At 43.2% G+C, this 15,914-nt stretch overlaps 35 non-coding genes and 1 pseudogene across 35 annotated transcripts; 24 read left to right on the forward strand and 12 right to left on the reverse strand.

Moving 5' to 3' along the window:
- The first annotated feature begins 126 nt into the window (after positions 1 to 126).
- On the forward strand, positions 127 to 199 carry Trnav-aac. Its single transcript has one exon. It is a non-coding gene; the product is annotated as a tRNA-Val (tRNA).
- Positions 200 to 420: 221 nt separating this feature from the next.
- Trnav-cac lies at positions 421 to 493 on the forward strand. Its single transcript has one exon. It is a non-coding gene; the product is annotated as a tRNA-Val (tRNA).
- A 163-nt stretch (positions 494 to 656) lies between these two features.
- On the reverse strand, positions 657 to 876 carry LOC124139887. Its single transcript, XR_006861844.2, has one exon. It is a non-coding gene; the product is annotated as a small nucleolar RNA U3 (small nucleolar RNA).
- A 590-nt stretch (positions 877 to 1,466) lies between these two features.
- Positions 1,467 to 1,539, forward strand: Trnav-aac. Its single transcript has one exon. It is a non-coding gene; the product is annotated as a tRNA-Val (tRNA).
- Positions 1,540 to 1,760: 221 nt separating this feature from the next.
- Positions 1,761 to 1,833, forward strand: Trnav-cac. The gene has a single exon. It is a non-coding gene; the product is annotated as a tRNA-Val (tRNA).
- A 163-nt stretch (positions 1,834 to 1,996) lies between these two features.
- Positions 1,997 to 2,216, reverse strand: LOC125376343. Its single transcript, XR_007219202.1, has one exon. It is a non-coding gene; the product is annotated as a small nucleolar RNA U3 (small nucleolar RNA).
- A 582-nt stretch (positions 2,217 to 2,798) lies between these two features.
- Positions 2,799 to 2,871, forward strand: Trnav-aac. Its single transcript has one exon. It is a non-coding gene; the product is annotated as a tRNA-Val (tRNA).
- Positions 2,872 to 3,092: 221 nt separating this feature from the next.
- Trnav-cac lies at positions 3,093 to 3,165 on the forward strand. The gene has a single exon. It is a non-coding gene; the product is annotated as a tRNA-Val (tRNA).
- A 163-nt stretch (positions 3,166 to 3,328) lies between these two features.
- Positions 3,329 to 3,548, reverse strand: LOC124139881. The gene has a single exon (XR_006861838.2). It is a non-coding gene; the product is annotated as a small nucleolar RNA U3 (small nucleolar RNA).
- A 584-nt stretch (positions 3,549 to 4,132) lies between these two features.
- Positions 4,133 to 4,205, forward strand: Trnav-aac. The gene has a single exon. It is a non-coding gene; the product is annotated as a tRNA-Val (tRNA).
- Positions 4,206 to 4,426: 221 nt separating this feature from the next.
- On the forward strand, positions 4,427 to 4,499 carry Trnav-cac. The gene has a single exon. It is a non-coding gene; the product is annotated as a tRNA-Val (tRNA).
- Positions 4,500 to 4,662: 163 nt separating this feature from the next.
- On the reverse strand, positions 4,663 to 4,882 carry LOC124139869. The gene has a single exon (XR_006861826.1). It is a non-coding gene; the product is annotated as a small nucleolar RNA U3 (small nucleolar RNA).
- A 589-nt stretch (positions 4,883 to 5,471) lies between these two features.
- Trnav-aac lies at positions 5,472 to 5,544 on the forward strand. The gene has a single exon. It is a non-coding gene; the product is annotated as a tRNA-Val (tRNA).
- A 221-nt stretch (positions 5,545 to 5,765) lies between these two features.
- Trnav-cac lies at positions 5,766 to 5,838 on the forward strand. The gene has a single exon. It is a non-coding gene; the product is annotated as a tRNA-Val (tRNA).
- Positions 5,839 to 6,001: 163 nt separating this feature from the next.
- Positions 6,002 to 6,221, reverse strand: LOC125376297. Its single transcript, XR_007219158.1, has one exon. It is a non-coding gene; the product is annotated as a small nucleolar RNA U3 (small nucleolar RNA).
- A 589-nt stretch (positions 6,222 to 6,810) lies between these two features.
- On the forward strand, positions 6,811 to 6,883 carry Trnav-aac. Its single transcript has one exon. It is a non-coding gene; the product is annotated as a tRNA-Val (tRNA).
- Positions 6,884 to 7,104: 221 nt separating this feature from the next.
- On the forward strand, positions 7,105 to 7,177 carry Trnav-cac. Its single transcript has one exon. It is a non-coding gene; the product is annotated as a tRNA-Val (tRNA).
- Positions 7,178 to 7,340: 163 nt separating this feature from the next.
- Positions 7,341 to 7,560, reverse strand: LOC125376298. Its single transcript, XR_007219159.1, has one exon. It is a non-coding gene; the product is annotated as a small nucleolar RNA U3 (small nucleolar RNA).
- A 588-nt stretch (positions 7,561 to 8,148) lies between these two features.
- On the forward strand, positions 8,149 to 8,221 carry Trnav-aac. Its single transcript has one exon. It is a non-coding gene; the product is annotated as a tRNA-Val (tRNA).
- Positions 8,222 to 8,442: 221 nt separating this feature from the next.
- Trnav-cac lies at positions 8,443 to 8,515 on the forward strand. The gene has a single exon. It is a non-coding gene; the product is annotated as a tRNA-Val (tRNA).
- Positions 8,516 to 8,678: 163 nt separating this feature from the next.
- LOC124139896 lies at positions 8,679 to 8,896 on the reverse strand. Its single transcript, XR_006861849.2, has one exon. It is a non-coding gene; the product is annotated as a small nucleolar RNA U3 (small nucleolar RNA).
- Positions 8,897 to 9,421: 525 nt separating this feature from the next.
- On the forward strand, positions 9,422 to 9,494 carry Trnav-aac. Its single transcript has one exon. It is a non-coding gene; the product is annotated as a tRNA-Val (tRNA).
- A 220-nt stretch (positions 9,495 to 9,714) lies between these two features.
- Trnav-cac lies at positions 9,715 to 9,787 on the forward strand. The gene has a single exon. It is a non-coding gene; the product is annotated as a tRNA-Val (tRNA).
- A 163-nt stretch (positions 9,788 to 9,950) lies between these two features.
- LOC125376311 lies at positions 9,951 to 10,168 on the reverse strand. Its single transcript, XR_007219173.1, has one exon. It is a non-coding gene; the product is annotated as a small nucleolar RNA U3 (small nucleolar RNA).
- Positions 10,169 to 10,757: 589 nt separating this feature from the next.
- Positions 10,758 to 10,830, forward strand: Trnav-aac. Its single transcript has one exon. It is a non-coding gene; the product is annotated as a tRNA-Val (tRNA).
- Positions 10,831 to 11,050: 220 nt separating this feature from the next.
- Positions 11,051 to 11,123, forward strand: Trnav-cac. Its single transcript has one exon. It is a non-coding gene; the product is annotated as a tRNA-Val (tRNA).
- Positions 11,124 to 11,286: 163 nt separating this feature from the next.
- Positions 11,287 to 11,506, reverse strand: LOC125376344. The gene has a single exon (XR_007219203.1). It is a non-coding gene; the product is annotated as a small nucleolar RNA U3 (small nucleolar RNA).
- A 589-nt stretch (positions 11,507 to 12,095) lies between these two features.
- Trnav-aac lies at positions 12,096 to 12,168 on the forward strand. Its single transcript has one exon. It is a non-coding gene; the product is annotated as a tRNA-Val (tRNA).
- A 221-nt stretch (positions 12,169 to 12,389) lies between these two features.
- Trnav-cac lies at positions 12,390 to 12,462 on the forward strand. Its single transcript has one exon. It is a non-coding gene; the product is annotated as a tRNA-Val (tRNA).
- Positions 12,463 to 12,625: 163 nt separating this feature from the next.
- On the reverse strand, positions 12,626 to 12,845 carry LOC125376345. Its single transcript, XR_007219204.1, has one exon. It is a non-coding gene; the product is annotated as a small nucleolar RNA U3 (small nucleolar RNA).
- Positions 12,846 to 13,432: 587 nt separating this feature from the next.
- Positions 13,433 to 13,505, forward strand: Trnav-aac. The gene has a single exon. It is a non-coding gene; the product is annotated as a tRNA-Val (tRNA).
- Positions 13,506 to 13,726: 221 nt separating this feature from the next.
- On the forward strand, positions 13,727 to 13,799 carry Trnav-cac. The gene has a single exon. It is a non-coding gene; the product is annotated as a tRNA-Val (tRNA).
- Positions 13,800 to 13,962: 163 nt separating this feature from the next.
- On the reverse strand, positions 13,963 to 14,182 carry LOC125376333. The gene has a single exon (XR_007219191.1). It is a non-coding gene; the product is annotated as a small nucleolar RNA U3 (small nucleolar RNA).
- Positions 14,183 to 14,771: 589 nt separating this feature from the next.
- Trnav-aac lies at positions 14,772 to 14,844 on the forward strand. The gene has a single exon. It is a non-coding gene; the product is annotated as a tRNA-Val (tRNA).
- A 221-nt stretch (positions 14,845 to 15,065) lies between these two features.
- Positions 15,066 to 15,138, forward strand: Trnav-cac. Its single transcript has one exon. It is a non-coding gene; the product is annotated as a tRNA-Val (tRNA).
- A 168-nt stretch (positions 15,139 to 15,306) lies between these two features.
- LOC125376316 lies at positions 15,307 to 15,493 on the reverse strand (annotated as a pseudogene).
- Between the last annotated feature and the right edge of the window lie 421 nt (positions 15,494 to 15,914).

Here is a 15,914-nt window from a genome sequence, read left to right on the forward strand (position 1 = left end):
GTCATGTTTCAATGATACAAAGTCCTGATATTGGAAATGATGGAACCAGTAAGAGGAAATGCCGTGAGAGAAAAGAAAACATACAATCAATGGTACACGAAAAGAGATTCATGTTCCTTTACAGGTGGTTCCGTGGTGTAGTGGTTATCACGTCTGCTTAACACGCAGAAGGCCGCGAGTTCGAGCCTCGCCGGAACCTTACTTTTTGGGGGATTTCCATTATTTCATGGAATGTATACATCTCTCTTTCTCGGGTAAAAACCTACCACCAGCGAAGGGGGCTTGTTACTTCTTAATGTTTTGTTTCTTGTCGCCTTTTACACATGTACACCACCCCTCAGCAGATCCTCAACTTGCCGTGCTCTGTTAGTGTCCGTGGCAGGTATAAGTCTTTACAAACACTGCCACCAACACAGCTGAGGTTCAGTGGTGTAGTGGTTATCACGTCTGCTTCACACGCAGAAGGCCGCGAGTTCGAGCCTCGCCTGAACCTTGATGTTTTTGCTCTTCTATGAATTGTTATTTTACTTCTCTCTTGCTGGCACACACAGCGTATTGTGTTGACTGTGTCCACTGTTGATTAATTATGAAGTCACGCACAAAGTGTCTATATGAAGTGGCTAATCGACATTTACTTGGAAAAATAGATAAGCCAAACCACTCAGAATGCCTCTCTTCCCTCCATCTCTGCCACATGTGACTGAGAGGAACGGTCATCAATAACCAGAGTTACTAGCCTGAGCTGGCACTCACCCTGGTTCGCTTCGCGCTCAGAAAGAGAGGCTGTCTATCGTCCTCGTGGTTTGGTAGACTGTCAGTTTTACCTGAAGTCATGGCGATGCATACTATAGAAATGATCCCTAAAAGTATGATCTTAACTAACATATGGCGGAATTTGTACCTACTTCTTTTCAAAAGGCACGCCAGTGTGGTATGCAACATCATGTAACATTCCTGCTAAATCTTTTGAAAAATCTTCATCAGGTCAATCAGTTACAGACATCGCCACCTCTGTGTACTTAGGATTCATTCCACGTTTGTGATTTGCGAAAAAAACATAGAGAGTACAGATAATGTCAACAGCTGAAGTGGTTTGTACAATGTATATTGTTTGGTGATTACATCGTGTCAGTGGTTATCTCCCATTGACCGTGATTGAGACTGTATGGCTGCTCCTGTGTAAACTGTCCAGTTGAGAGAAGTTGGTGGGATGTTTGTGAGATAAGACATCAATATACATGGTGTTAACTGTCTAGTTGAGAGAAACTGGTGGGAAAATTGTGAGATAAGACATCATTACACCTTAATTAGCCCCCTGATCGTGATCCAATACGTTTCCAGTCATGTTTCAATGATACAAAGTCCTGATATTGGAAATGATGGAACCAGTAAGAGGAAATGCCGTGAGAGAAAAGAAAACATACAATCAATGGTACACGAAAAGAGATTCATGTTCCTTTACAGGTGGTTCCGTGGTGTAGTGGTTATCACGTCTGCTTAACACGCAGAAGGCCGCGAGTTCGAGCCTCGCCGGAACCTTACTTTTTGGGGGATTTCCATTATTTCATGGAATGTATACATCTCTCTTTCTCGGGTAAAAACCTACCACCAGCGAAGGGGGCTTGTTACTTCTTAATGTTTTGTTTCTTGTCGCCTTTTACACATGTACACCACCCCTCAGCAGATCCTCAACTTGCCGTGCTCTGTTAGTGTCCGTGGCAGGTATAAGTCTTTACAAACACTGCCACCAACACAGCTGAGGTTCAGTGGTGTAGTGGTTATCACGTCTGCTTCACACGCAGAAGGCCGCGAGTTCGAGCCTCGCCTGAACCTTGATGTTTTTGCTCTTCTATGAATTGTTATTTTACTTCTCTCTTGCTGGCACACACAGCGTATTGTGTTGACTGTGTCCACTGTTGATTAATTATGAAGTCACGCACAAAGTGTCTATATGAAGTGGCTAATCGACATTTACTTGGAAAAATAGATAAGCCAAACCACTCAGAATGCCTCTCTTCCCTCCATCTCTGCCACATGTGACTGAGAGGAACGGTCATCAATAACCAGAGTTACTAGCCTGAGCTGGCACTCACCCTGGTTCGCTTCGCGCTCAGAAAGAGAGGCTGTCTATCGTCCTCGTGGTTTGGTAGACTGTCAGTTTTACCTGAAGTCATGGCGATGCATACTATAGAAATGATCCCTAAAAGTATGATCTTAACTAACATATGGCGGAATTTGTACCTACTTCTTTTCAAAAGGCACGCCAGTGTGGTATGCAACATCATGTAACATTCCTGCTAAATCTTTTGAAAAATCTTCATCAGGTCAATCAGTTACAGACATCGCCACCTCTGTGTACTTAGGATTCATTCCACGTTTGTGATTTGCGAAAAAAACATAGAGAGTACAGATAATGTCAACAGCTGAAGTGGTTTGTACAATGTTTATTGTTTGGTGATTACATCGTGGCAGTGGTTATCTCCCATTGACCGTGATTGAGACTGTATGGCTGCTCCTGTGTAAACTTTCCAGTTGAGAGAAGTTGGTGGGATGTTTGTGAGATAAGACATCATGGTGTTAACTGTCTAGTTGAGAGAAGCTGGTGGGAAAATTGTGAGATAAGACATCATTACACCTTAATTAGCCCCCTGATCGTGATCCAATACGTTTCCAGTCATGTTTCAATGGTACAAAGTCCTGATATTGGAAATGCTGGGACCAGTAAGAGGAAATGCCGTGAGAGAAAAGAAAACATACAATCAATGGTACACGAAAGAGATTCATGTTCCTTTACAGGTGGTTCCGTGGTGTAGTGGTTATCACGTCTGCTTAACACGCAGAAGGCCGCGAGTTCGAACCTCGCCGGAACCTTACTTTTTGGGGGATTTCCATTATTTCATGGAATGTATACATCTCTCTTTCTCGGGTAAAAACCTACCACCAGCGAAGGGGGCTTGTTACTTCTTAATGTTTTGTTTCTTGTCGCCTTTTACACATGTACACCACCCCTCAGCAGATCCTCAACTTGCCGTGCTCTGTTAGTGTCCGTGGCAGGTATAAGTCTTTACAAACACTGCCACCAACACAGCTGAGGTTCAGTGGTGTAGTGGTTATCACGTCTGCTTCACACGCAGAAGGCCGCGAGTTCGAGCCTCGCCTGAACCTTGATGTTTTTGCTCTTCTATGAATTGTTATTTTACTTCTCTCTTGCTGGCACACACAGCGTATTGTGTTGACTGTGTCCACTGTTGATTAATTATGAAGTCACGCACAAAGTGTCTATATGAAGTGGCTAATGGACATTTACTTGGAAAAATAGATAAGCCAAACCACTCAGAATGCCTCTCTTCCCTCCATCTCTGCCACATGTGACTGAGAGGAACGGTCATCAATAACCAGAGTTACTAGCCTGAGCTGGCACTCACCCTGGTTCGCTTCGCGCTCAGAAAGAGAGGCTGTCTATCGTCCTCGTGGTTTGGTAGACTGTCAGTTTTACCTGAAGTCATGGCGATGCATACTATAGAAATGATCCCTAAAAGTATGATCTTAACTAACATATGGCGGAATTTGTACCTACTTCTTTTCAAAAGGCACGCCAGTGTGGTATGCAACATCATGTAACATTCCTGCTAAATCTTTTGAAAAATCTTCATCAGGTCAATCAGTTACAGACATCGCCACCTCTGTGTACTTAGGATTCATTCCACGTTTGTGATTTACGAAAAAAACATAGAGAGTACAGATAATGTCAACAGCTGAAGTGGTTTGTACAATGTATATTGTTTGGTGATTACATCGTGGCAGTGGTTATCTCCCATTGACCGTGATTGAGACTGTATGGCTGCTCCTGTGTAAACTGTCCAGTTGAGAGAAGTTGGTGGGATGTTTGTGAGATAAGACATCAATATACATGGTGTTAACTGTCTAGTTGAGAGAAACTGGTGGGAAAATTGTGAGATAAGACATCATTACACCTTAATTAGCCCCCTGATCGTGATCCAATACGTTTCCAGTCATGTTTCAATGATACAAAGTCCTGATATTGGAAATGATGGAACCAGTAAGAGGAAATGCCGTGAGAGAAAAGAAAACATACAATCAATGGTACACGAAAGAGATTCATGTTATAGGTGGTTCCGTGGTGTAGTGGTTATCACGTCTGCTTAACACGCAGAAGGCCGCGAGTTCGAGCCTCGCCGGAACCTTACTTTTTGGGGGATTTCCATTATTTCATGGAATGTATACATCTCTCTTTCTCGGGTAAAAACCTACCACCAGCGAAGGGGGCTTGTTACTTCTTAATGTTTTGTTTCTTGTCGCCTTTTACACATGTACACCACCCCTCAGCAGATCCTCAACTTGCCGTGCTCTGTTAGTGTCCGTGGCAGGTATAAGTCTTTACAAACACTGCCACCAACACAGCTAAGGTTGAGTGGTGTAGTGGTTATCACGTCTGCTTCACACGCAGAAGGCCGCGAGTTCGAGCCTCGCCTGAACCTTGATGTTTTTGCTCTTCTATGAATTGTTATTTTACTTCTCTCTTGCTGGCACACACAGCGTATTGTGTTGACTGTGTCCACTGTTGATTAATTATGAAGTCACGCACAAAGTGTCTATATGAAGTGGCTAATCGACATTTACTTGGAAAAATAGATAAGCCAAACCACTCAGAATGCCTCTCTTCCCTCCATCTCTGCCACATGTGACTGAGAGGAACGGTCATCAATAACCAGAGTTACTAGCCTGAGCTGGCACTCACCCTGGTTCGCTTCGCGCTCAGAAAGAGAGGCTGTCTATCGTCCTCGTGGTTTGGTAGACTGTCAGTTTTACCTGAAGTCATGGCGATGCATACTATAGAAATGATCCCTAAAAGTATGATCTTAACTAACATATGGCGGAATTTGTACCTACTTCTTTTCAAAAGGCACGCCAGTGTGGTATGCAACATCATGTAACATTCCTGCTAAATCTTTTGAAAAATCTTCATCAGGTCAATCAGTTACAGACATCGCCACCTCTGTGTACTTAGGATTCATTCCACGTTTGTGATTTACGAAAAAAACATAGAGAGTACAGATAATGTCAACAGCTGAAGTGGTTTGTACAATGTATATTGTTTGGTGATTACATCGTGGCAATGGTTATCTCCCATTGACCGTGATTTAGACTGTATGGCTGCTCCTGTGTAAACTGTCCAGTTGAGAGAAGTTGGTGGGATGTTTGTGAGATAAGACATCAATATACATGGTGTTAACTGTCTAGTTGAGAGAAGCTGGTGGGAAGTTTGTGAGATAAGACATCATTACACCTTAATTAGCCCCCTGATCGTGATCCAATACGTTTCCAGTCATGTTTCAATGGTACAAAGTCCTGATATTGGAAATGCTGGGACCAGTAAGAGGAAATGCCGTGAGAGAAAAGAAAACATACAATCAATGGTACACGAAAGAGATTCATGATCCTTTACAGGTGGTTCCGTGGTGTAGTGGTTATCACGTCTGCTTAACACGCAGAAGGCCGCGAGTTCGAGCCTCGCCGGAACCTTACTTTTTGGGGGATTTCCATTATTTCATGGAATGTATACATCTCTCTTTCTCGGGGAAAAACCTACCACCAGCGAAGGGGGCTTGTTACTTCTTAACGTTTTGTTTCTTGTCGCCTTTTACACATGTACACCACCCCTCAGCAGATCCTCAACTTGCCGTGCTCTGTTAGTGTCCGTGGCAGGTATAAGTCTTTACAAACACTGCCACCAACACAGCTGAGGTTCAGTGGTGTAGTGGTTATCACGTCTGCTTCACACGCAGAAGGCCGCGAGTTCGAGCCTCGCCTGAACCTTGATGTTTTTGCTCTTCTATTAATTGTTATTTTACTTCTCTCTTGCTGGCACACACAGCGTATTGTGTTGACTGTGTCCACTGTTGATTAATTATGAAGTCACGCACAAAGTGTCTATATGAAGTGGCTAATCGACATTTACTTGGAAAAATAGATAAGCCAAACCACTCAGAATGCCTCTCTTCCCTCCATCTCTGCCACATGTGACTGAGAGGAACGGTCATCAATAACCAGAGTTACTAGCCTGAGCTGGCACTCACCCTGGTTCGCTTCGCGCTCAGAAAGAGAGGCTGTCTATCGTCCTCGTGGTTTGGTAGACTGTCAGTTTTACCTGAAGTCATGGCGATGCATACTGTAGAAATGATCCCTAAAAGTATGATCTTAACTAACATATGGCGGAATTTGTACCTACTTCTTTTCAAAAGGCACGCCAGTGTGGTATGCAACATCATGTAACATTCCTGCTAAATCTTTTGAAAAATCTTCATCAGGTCAATCAGTTACAGACATCGCCACCTCTGTGTACTTAGGATTCATTCCACGTTTGTGATTTACGAAAAAAACATAGAGAGTACAGATAATGTCAACAGCTGAAGTGGTTTGTACAATGTATATTGTTTGGTGATTACATCGTGTCAGTGGTTATCTCCCATTGACCGTGATTGAGACTGTATGGCTGCTCCTGTGTAAACTGTCCAGTTGAGAGAAGTTGGTGGGATGTTTGTGAGATAAGACATCAATATACATGGTGTTAACTGTCTAGTTGAGAGAAGCTGGTGGGAAGTTTGTGAGATAAGACATCATTACACCTTAATTAGCCCCCTGATCGTGATCCAATACGTTTCCAGTCATGTTTCAATGGTACAAAGTCCTGATATTGGAAATGCTGGGACCAGTAAGAGGAAATGCCGTGAGAGAAAAGAAAACATACAATCAATGGTACACGAAAGAGATTCATGTTCCTTTACAGGTGGTTCCGTGGTGTAGTGGTTATCACGTCTGCTTAACACGCAGAAGGCCGCGAGTTCGAGCCTCGCCGGAACCTTACTTTTTGGGGGATTTCCATTATTTCATGGAATGTATACATCTCTCTTTCTCGGGGAAAAACCTACCACCAGCGAAGGGGGCTTGTTACTGCTTAACGTTTTGTTTCTTGTCGCCTTTTACACATGTACACCACCCCTCAGCAGATCCTCAACTTGCCGTGCTCTGTTAGTGTCCGTGGCAGGTATAAGTCTTTACAAACACTGCCACCAACACAGCTGAGGTTCAGTGGTGTAGTGGTTATCACGTCTGCTTCACACGCAGAAGGCCGCGAGTTCGAGCCTCGCCTGAACCTTGATGTTTTTGCTCTTCTATTAATTGTTATTTTACTTCTCTCTTGCTGGCACACACAGCGTATTGTGTTGACTGTGTCCACTGTTGATTAATTATGAAGTCACGCACAAAGTGTCTATATGAAGTGGCTAATCGACATTTACTTGGAAAAATAGATAAGCCAAACCACTCAGAATGCCTCTCTTCCCTCCATCTCTGCCACATGTGACTGAGAGGAACGGTCATCAATAACCAGAGTTACTAGCCTGAGCTGGCACTCACCCTGGTTCGCTTCGCGCTCAGAAAGAGAGGCTGTCTATCGTCCTCGTGGTTTGGTAGACTGTCAGTTTTACCTGAAGTCATGGCGATGCATACTGTAGAAATGATCCCTAAAAGTATGATCTTAACTAACATATGGCGGAATTTGTACCTACTTCTTTTCAAAAGGCACGCCAGTGTGGTATGCAACATCATGTAACATTCCTGCTAAATCTTTTGAAAAATCTTCATCAGGTCAATCAGTTACAGACATCGCCACCTCTGTGTACTTAGGATTCATTCCACGTTTGTGATTTACGAAAAAAACATAGAGAGTACAGATAATGTCAACAGCTGAAGTGGTTTGTACAATGTATATTGTTTGGTGATTACATCGTGTCAGTGGTTATCTCCCATTGACCGTGATTGAGACTGTATGGCTGCTCCTGTGTAAACTGTCCAGTTGAGAGAAGTTGGTGGGATGTTTGTGAGATAAGACATCAATATACATGGTGTTAACTGTCTAGTTGAGAGAAACTGGTGGGAAAATTGTGAGATAAGACATCATTACACCTTAATTAGCCCCCTGATCGTGATCCAATACGTTTCCAGTCATGTTTCAATGATACAAAGTCCTGATATTGGAAATGATGGAACCAGTAAGAGGAAATGCCGTGAGAGAAAAGAAAACATACAATCAATGGTACACGAAAGAGTTCATGTTCCTTTACAGGTGGTTCCGTGGTGTAGTGGTTATCACGTCTGCTTAACACGCAGAAGGCCGCGAGTTCGATCCTCGCCGGAATCTTACTTTTTGGGGGATTTCCATTATTTCATGGAATGTATACATCTTTCTTTCTCGGGTAAAAACCTACCACCAGCGAAGGGGGCTTGTTACTTCTTAATGTTTTGTTTCTTGTCGCCTTTTACACATGTACACCACCCCTCAGCAGATCCTCAACTTGCCGTGCTCTGTTAGTGTCCGTGGCAGGTATAAGTCTTTACAAACACTGCCACCAACACAGCTGAGGTTCAGTGGTGTAGTGGTTATCACGTCTGCTTCACACGCAGAAGGCCACGAGTTCGAGCCTCGCCTGAACCTTGATGTTTTTGCTCTTCTATGAATTGTTATTTTACTTCTCTCTTGCTGGCACACACAGCGTATTGTGTTGACTGTGTCCACTGTTGATTAATTATGAAGTCACGCACAAAGTGTCTATATGAAGTGGCTAATCGACATTTACTTGGAAAAATAGATAAGCCAAACCACTCAGAATGCCTCTCTTCCCTCCATCTCTGCCACATGTGACTGAGAGGAACGGTCATCAATAACCAGAGTTACTAGCCTGAGCTGGCACTCACCCTGGTTCGCTTCGCGCTCAGAAAGAGGCTGTCTATCGTCCTCGTGGTTTGGTAGACTGTCAGTTTTACCTGAAGTCATGGCGATGCATACTATAGAAATGATCCCTAAAAGTATGATCTTAACTAACATATGGCGGAATTTGTACCTACTTCTTTTCAAAAGGCACGCCAGTGTGGTATGCAACATCATGTAACATTCCTGCTAAATCTTTTGAAAAATCTTCATCAGGTCAATCAGTTACAGACATCGCCACCTCTGTGTACTTAGGATTCATTCCACGTTTGTGATTTACGAAAAAAACATAGAGAGTACAGATAATGTCAACAGCTGAAGTGGTTTGTACAATGTATATTGTTTGGTGATTACATCGTGGCAATGGTTATCTCCCATTGACCGTGATTGAGACTGTATGGCTGCTCCTGTGTAAACTGTCCAGTTGAGAGAAGTTGGTGGGATGTTTGTGAGATAAGACATCATTACACCTTAATTAGCCCCCTGATCGTGATCCAATACGTTTCCAGTCATGTTTCAATGATACAAAGTCCTGATATTGGAAATGATGGAACCAGTAAGAGGAAATGCCGTGAGAGAAAAGAAAACATACAATCAATGGTACACGAAAGAGATTCATGTTCCTTTACAGGTGGTTCCGTGGTGTAGTGGTTATCACGTCTGCTTAACACGCAGAAGGCCGCGAGTTCGAGCCTCGCCGGAACCTTAATTTTTGGGGATTTCCATTATTTCATGGAATGTATACATCTCTCTTTCTCAGGTAAAAACCTACCACCAGCGAAGGGGGCTTGTTACTTCTTAATGTTTTGTTTCTTGTCGCCTTTTACACATGTACACCACCCCTCAGCAGATCCTCAACTTGCCGTGCTCTGTTAGTGTCCGTGGCAGGTATAAGTCTTTACAAACACTGCCACCAACACAGCTGAGGTTCAGTGGTGTAGTGGTTATCACGTCTGCTTCACACGCAGAAGGCCACGAGTTCGAGCCTCGCCTGAACCTTGATGTTTTTGCTCTTCTATGAATTGTTATTTTACTTCTCTCTTGCTGGCACACACAGCGTATTGTGTTGACTGTGTCCACTGTTGATTAATTATGAAGTCACGCACAAAGTGTCTATATGAAGTGGCTAATCGACATTTACTTGGAAAAATAGATAAGCCAAACCACTCAGAATGCCTCTCTTCCCTCCATCTCTGCCACATGTGACTGAGAGGAACGGTCATCAATAACCAGAGTTACTAGCCTGAGCTGGCACTCACCCTGGTTCGCTTCGCGCTCAGAAAGAGGCTGTCTATCGTCCTCGTGGTTTGGTAGACTGTCAGTTTTACCTGAAGTCATGGCGATGCATACTATAGAAATGATCCCTAAAAGTATGATCTTAACTAACATATGGCGGAATTTGTACCTACTTCTTTTCAAAAGGCACGCCAGTGTGGTATGCAACATCATGTAACATTCCTGCTAAATCTTTTGAAAAATCTTCATCAGGTCAATCAGTTACAGACATCGCCACCTCTGTGTACTTAGGATTCATTCCACGTTTGTGATTTACGAAAAAAACATAGAGAGTACAGATAATGTCAACAGCTGAAGTGGTTTGTACAATGTATATTGTTTGGTGATTACATCGTGGCAATGGTTATCTCCCATTGACCGTGATTGAGACTGTATGGCTGCTCCTGTGTAAACTGTCCAGTTGAGAGAAGTTGGTGGGATGTTTGTGAGATAAGACATCAATATACATGGTGTTAACTGTCTAGTTGAGAGAAGCTGGTGGGAAAATTGTGAGATAAGACATCATTACACCTTAATTAGCCCCCTGATCGTGATCCAATACGTTTCCAGTCATGTTTCAATGATACAAAGTCCTGATATTGGAAATGATGGAACCAGTAAGAGGAAATGCCGTGAGAGAAAAGAAAACATACAATCAATGGTACACGAAAGAGATTCATGTTCCTTTACAGGTGGTTCCGTGGTGTAGTGGTTATCACGTCTGCTTAACACGCAGAAGGCCGCGAGTTCGAGCCTCGCCGGAACCTTAATTTTTGGGGATTTCCATTATTTCATGGAATGTATACATCTCTCTTTCTCAGGTAAAAACCTACCACCAGCGAAGGGGGCTTGTTACTTCTTAATGTTTTGTTTCTTGTCGCCTTTTACACATGTACACCACCCCTCAGCAGATCCTCAACTTGCCGTGCTCTGTTAGTGTCCGTGGCAGGTATAAGTCTTTACAAACACTGCCACCAACACAGCTGAGGTTCAGTGGTGTAGTGGTTATCACGTCTGCTTCACACGCAGAAGGCCGCGAGTTCGAGCCTCGCCTGAACCTTGATGTTTTTGCTCTTCTATGAATTGTTATTTTACTTCTCTCTTGCTGGCACACACAGCGTATTGTGTTGACTGTGTCCACTGTTGATTAATTATGAAGTCACGCACAAAGTGTCTATATGAAGTGGCTAATCGACATTTACTTGGAAAAATAGATAAGCCAAACCACTCAGAATGCCTCTCTTCCCTCCATCTCTGCCACATGTGACTGAGAGGAACGGTCATCAATAACCAGAGTTACTAGCCTGAGCTGGCACTCACCCTGGTTCGCTTCGCGCTCAGAAAGAGAGGCTGTCTATCGTCCTCGTGGTTTGGTAGACTGTCAGTTTTACCTGAAGTCATGGCGATGCATACTATAGAAATGATCCCTAAAAGTATGATCTTAACTAACATATGGCGGAATTTGTACCTACTTCTTTTCAAAAGGCACGCCAGTGTGGTATGCAACATCATGTAACATTCCTGCTAAATCTTTTGAAAAATCTTCATCAGGTCAATCAGTTACAGACATCGCCACCTCTGTGTACTTAGGATTCATTCCACGTTTGTGATTTGCGAAAAAAACATAGAGAGTACAGATAATGTCAACAGCTGAAGTGGTTTGTACAATGTATATTGTTTGGTGATTACATCGTGGCAGTGGTTATCTCCCATTGACCGTGATTGAGACTGTATGGCTGCTCCTGTGTAAACTGTCCAGTTGAGAGAAGTTGGTGGGATGTTTGTGAGATAAGACATCAATATACATGGTGTTTACTGTCTAGTTGAGAGAAGCTGGTGGGAAAATTGTGAGATAAGACATCATTACACCTTAATTAGCCCCCTGATCGTGATCCAATACGTTTCCAGTCATGTTTCAATGATACAAAGTCCTGATATTGGAAATGATGGAACCAGTAAGAGGAAATGCCGTGAGAGAAAAGAAAACATACAATCAATGGTACACGAAAGAGATTCATGTTTCTTAACAGGTGGTTCCGTGGTGTAGTGGTTATCACGTCTGCTTAACACGCAGAAGGCCGCGAGTTCGAGCCTCGCCGGAACCTTACTTTTTGGGGGATTTCCATTATTTCATGGAATGTATACATCTCTCTTTCTCGGGTAAAAACCTACCACCAGCGAAGGGGGCTTGTTACTTCTTAATGTTTTGTTTCTTGTCGCCTTTTACACATGTACACCACCCCTCAGCAGATCCTCAACTTGCCGTGCTCTGTTAGTGTCCGTGGCAGGTATAAGTCTTTACAAACACTGCCACCAACACAGCTGAGGTTCAGTGGTGTAGTGGTTATCACGTCTGCTTCACACGCAGAAGGCTGCGAGTTCGAGCCTCGCCTGAACCTTGATGTTTTTGCTCTTCTATGAATTGTTATTTTACTTCTCTCTTGCTGGCACACACAGCGTATTGTGTTGACTGTGTCCACTGTTGATTAATTATGAAGTCACGCACAAAGTGTCTATATGAAGTGGCTAATCGACATTTACTTGGAAAAATAGATAAGCCAAACCACTCAGAATGCCTCTCTTCCCTCCATCTCTGCCACATGTGACTGAGAGGAACGGTCATCAATAACCAGAGTTACTAGCCTGAGCTGGCACTCACCCTGGTTCGCTTCGCGCTCAGAAAGAGAGGCTGTCTATCGTCCTCGTGGTTTGGTAGACTGTCAGTTTTACCTGAAGTCATGGCGATGCATACTATAGAAATGATCCCTAAAAGTATGATCTTAACTAACATATGGCGGAATTTGTACCTACTTCTTTTCAAAAGGCACGCCAGTGTGGTATGCAACATCATGTAACATTCCTGCTAAATCTTTTGAAAAATCTTCATCAGGTCAATCAGTTACAGACATCGCCACCTCTGTGTACTTAGGATTCATTCCACGTTTGTGATTTGCGAAAAAACCAGAGAGTACAGATAATGTCAACAGCTGAAGTGGTTTGTACAATGTATATTGTTTGGTGATTACATCGTGGCAGTGGTTATCTCCCATTGACCGTGATTGAGACTGTATGGCTGCTCCTGTGTAAACTGTCCAGTTGAGAGAAGTTGGTGGGATGTTTGTGAGATAAGACATCAATATACATGGTGTTAACTGTCTAGTTGAGAGAAGCTGGTGGGAAAATTGTGAGATAAGACATCATTACACCTTAATTAGCCCCCTGATCGTGATCCAATACGTTTCCAGTCATGTTTCAATGATACAAAGTCCTGATATTGGAAATGATGGAACCAGTAAGAGGAAATGCCGTGAGAGAAAAGAAAACATACAATCAATGGTACACGAAAGAGATTCATGTTCCTTTACAGGTGGTTCCGTGGTGTAGTGGTTATCACGTCTGCTTAACACGCAGAAGGCCGCGAGTTCGAGCCTCGCCGGAACCTTACTTTTTGGGGGATTTCCATTATTTCATGGAATGTATACATCTCTCTTTCTCGGGTAAAAACCTACCACCAGCGAAGGGGGCTTGTTACTTCTTAATGTTTTTTTTCTTGTCGCCTTTTACACATGTACACCACCCCTCAGCAGATCCTCAACTTGCCGTGCTCTGTTAGTGTCCGTGGCAGGTATAAGTCTTTACAAACACTGCCACCAACACAGCTGAGGTTCAGTGGTGTAGTGGTTATCACGTCTGCTTCACACGCAGAAGGCTGCGAGTTCGAGCCTCCCCTGAACCTTGATGTTTTTGCTCTTCTATGAATTGTTATTTTACTTCTCTCTTGCTGGCACACACAGCGTATTGTGTTGACTGTGTCCACTGTTGATTAATTATGAAGTCACGCACAAAGTGTCTATATGAAGTGGCTAATCGACATTTACTTGGAAAAATAGATAAGCCAAACCACTCAGAATGCCTCTCTTCCCTCCATCTCTGCCACATGTGACTGAGAGGAACGGTCATCAATAACCAGAGTTACTAGCCTGAGCTGGCACTCACCCTGGTTCGCTTCGCGCTCAGAAAGAGAGGCTGTCTATCGTCCTCGTGGTTTTGTAGACTGTCAGTTTTACCTGAAGTCATGGCGATGCATACTATAGAAATGATCCCTAAAAGTATGATCTTAACTAACATATGGCGGAATTTGTACCTACTTCTTTTCAAAAGGCACGCCAGTGTGCTATGCAACATCATGTAACATTCCTGCTAAATCTTTTGAAAAATCTTCATCAGGTCAATCAGTTACAGACATCGCCACCTCTGTGTACTTAGGATTCATTCCACGTTTGTGATTTACGAAAAAAACATAGAGAGTACAGATAATGTCAACAGCTGAAGTGGTTTGTACAATGTATATTGTTTGGTGATTACATCGTGGCAATGGTTATCTCCCATTGACCGTGATTTAGACTGTATGGCTGCTCCTGTGTAAACTGTCCAGTTGAGAGAAGTTGGTGGGATGTTTGTGAGATAAGACATCAATATACATGGTGTTAACTGTCTAGTTGAGAGAAGCTGGTGGGAAAATTGTGAGATAAGACATCATTACACCTTAATTAGCCCCCTGATCGTGATCCAATACGTTTCCAGTCATGTTTCAATGATACAAAGTCCTGATATTGGAAATGATGGAACCAGTAAGAGGAAATGCCGTGAGAGAAAAGAAAACATACAATCAATGGTACACGAAAGAGATTCATGTTTCTTAACAGGTGGTTCCGTGGTGTAGTGGTTATCACGTCTGCTTAACACGCAGAAGGCCGCGAGTTCGAGCCTCGCCGGAACCTTACTTTTTGGGGGATTTCCATTATTTCATGGAATGTATACATCTCTCTTTCTCGGGTAAAAACCTACCACCAGCGAAGGGGGCTTGTTACTTCTTAATGTTTTGTTTCTTGTCGCCTTTTACACATGTACACCACCCCTCAGCAGATCCTCAACTTGCCGTGCTCTGTTAGTGTCCGTGGCAGGTATAAGTCTTTACAAACACTGCCACCAACACAGCTGAGGTTCAGTGGTGTAGTGGTTATCACGTCTGCTTCACACGCAGAAGGCCGCGAGTTCGAGCCTCGCCTGAACCTTGATGTTTTTGCTCTTCTATGAATTGTTATTTTACTTCTCTCTTGCTGGCACACACAGCGTATTGTGTTGACTGTGTCCACTGTTGATTAATTATGAAGTCACGCACAAAGTGTCTATATGAAGTGGCTAATCGACATTTACTTGGAAAAATAGATAAGCCAAACCACTCAGAATGCCTCTCTTCCCTCCATCTCTGCCACATGTGACTGAGAGGAACGGTCATCAATAACCAGAGTTACTAGCCTGAGCTGGCACTCACCCTGGTTCGCTTCGCGCTCAGAAAGAGAGACTGTCAGTTTTACCTGAAGTCATGGCGATGCATACTATAGAAATGATCCCTAAAAGTATGATCTTAACTAACATATGGCGGAATTTGTACCTACTTCTTTTCAAAAGGCACGCCAGTGTGGTATGCAACATCATGTAACATTCCTGCTAAATCTTTTGAAAAATCTTCATCAGGTCAATCAGTTACAGACATCGCCACCTCTGTGTACTTAGGATTCATTCCACGTTTGTGATTTACGAAAAAAACATAGAGAGTACAGATAATGTCAACAGCTGAAGTGGTTTGTACAATGTATATTGTTTGGTGATTACATCGTGGCAATGGTTATCTCCCATTGACCGTGATTTAGACTGTATGGCTGGGAAAATTGTGAGATAAGACATCATTACACCTTAATTAGCCCCCTGATCGTGATCCAATACGTTTCCAGTCATGTTTCAATGATACAAAGTCCTGATATTGGAAATGATGGAACCAGTAAGAGGA

The sequence above is a fragment of the Haliotis rufescens genome, unplaced genomic scaffold, assembly GCF_023055435.1.
Source record: "Haliotis rufescens isolate VD_foot unplaced genomic scaffold, xgHalRufe1.0.p SCAF_7, whole genome shotgun sequence".
Classification (NCBI taxonomy): Eukaryota; Metazoa; Mollusca; class Gastropoda; order Lepetellida; family Haliotidae; genus Haliotis; species Haliotis rufescens.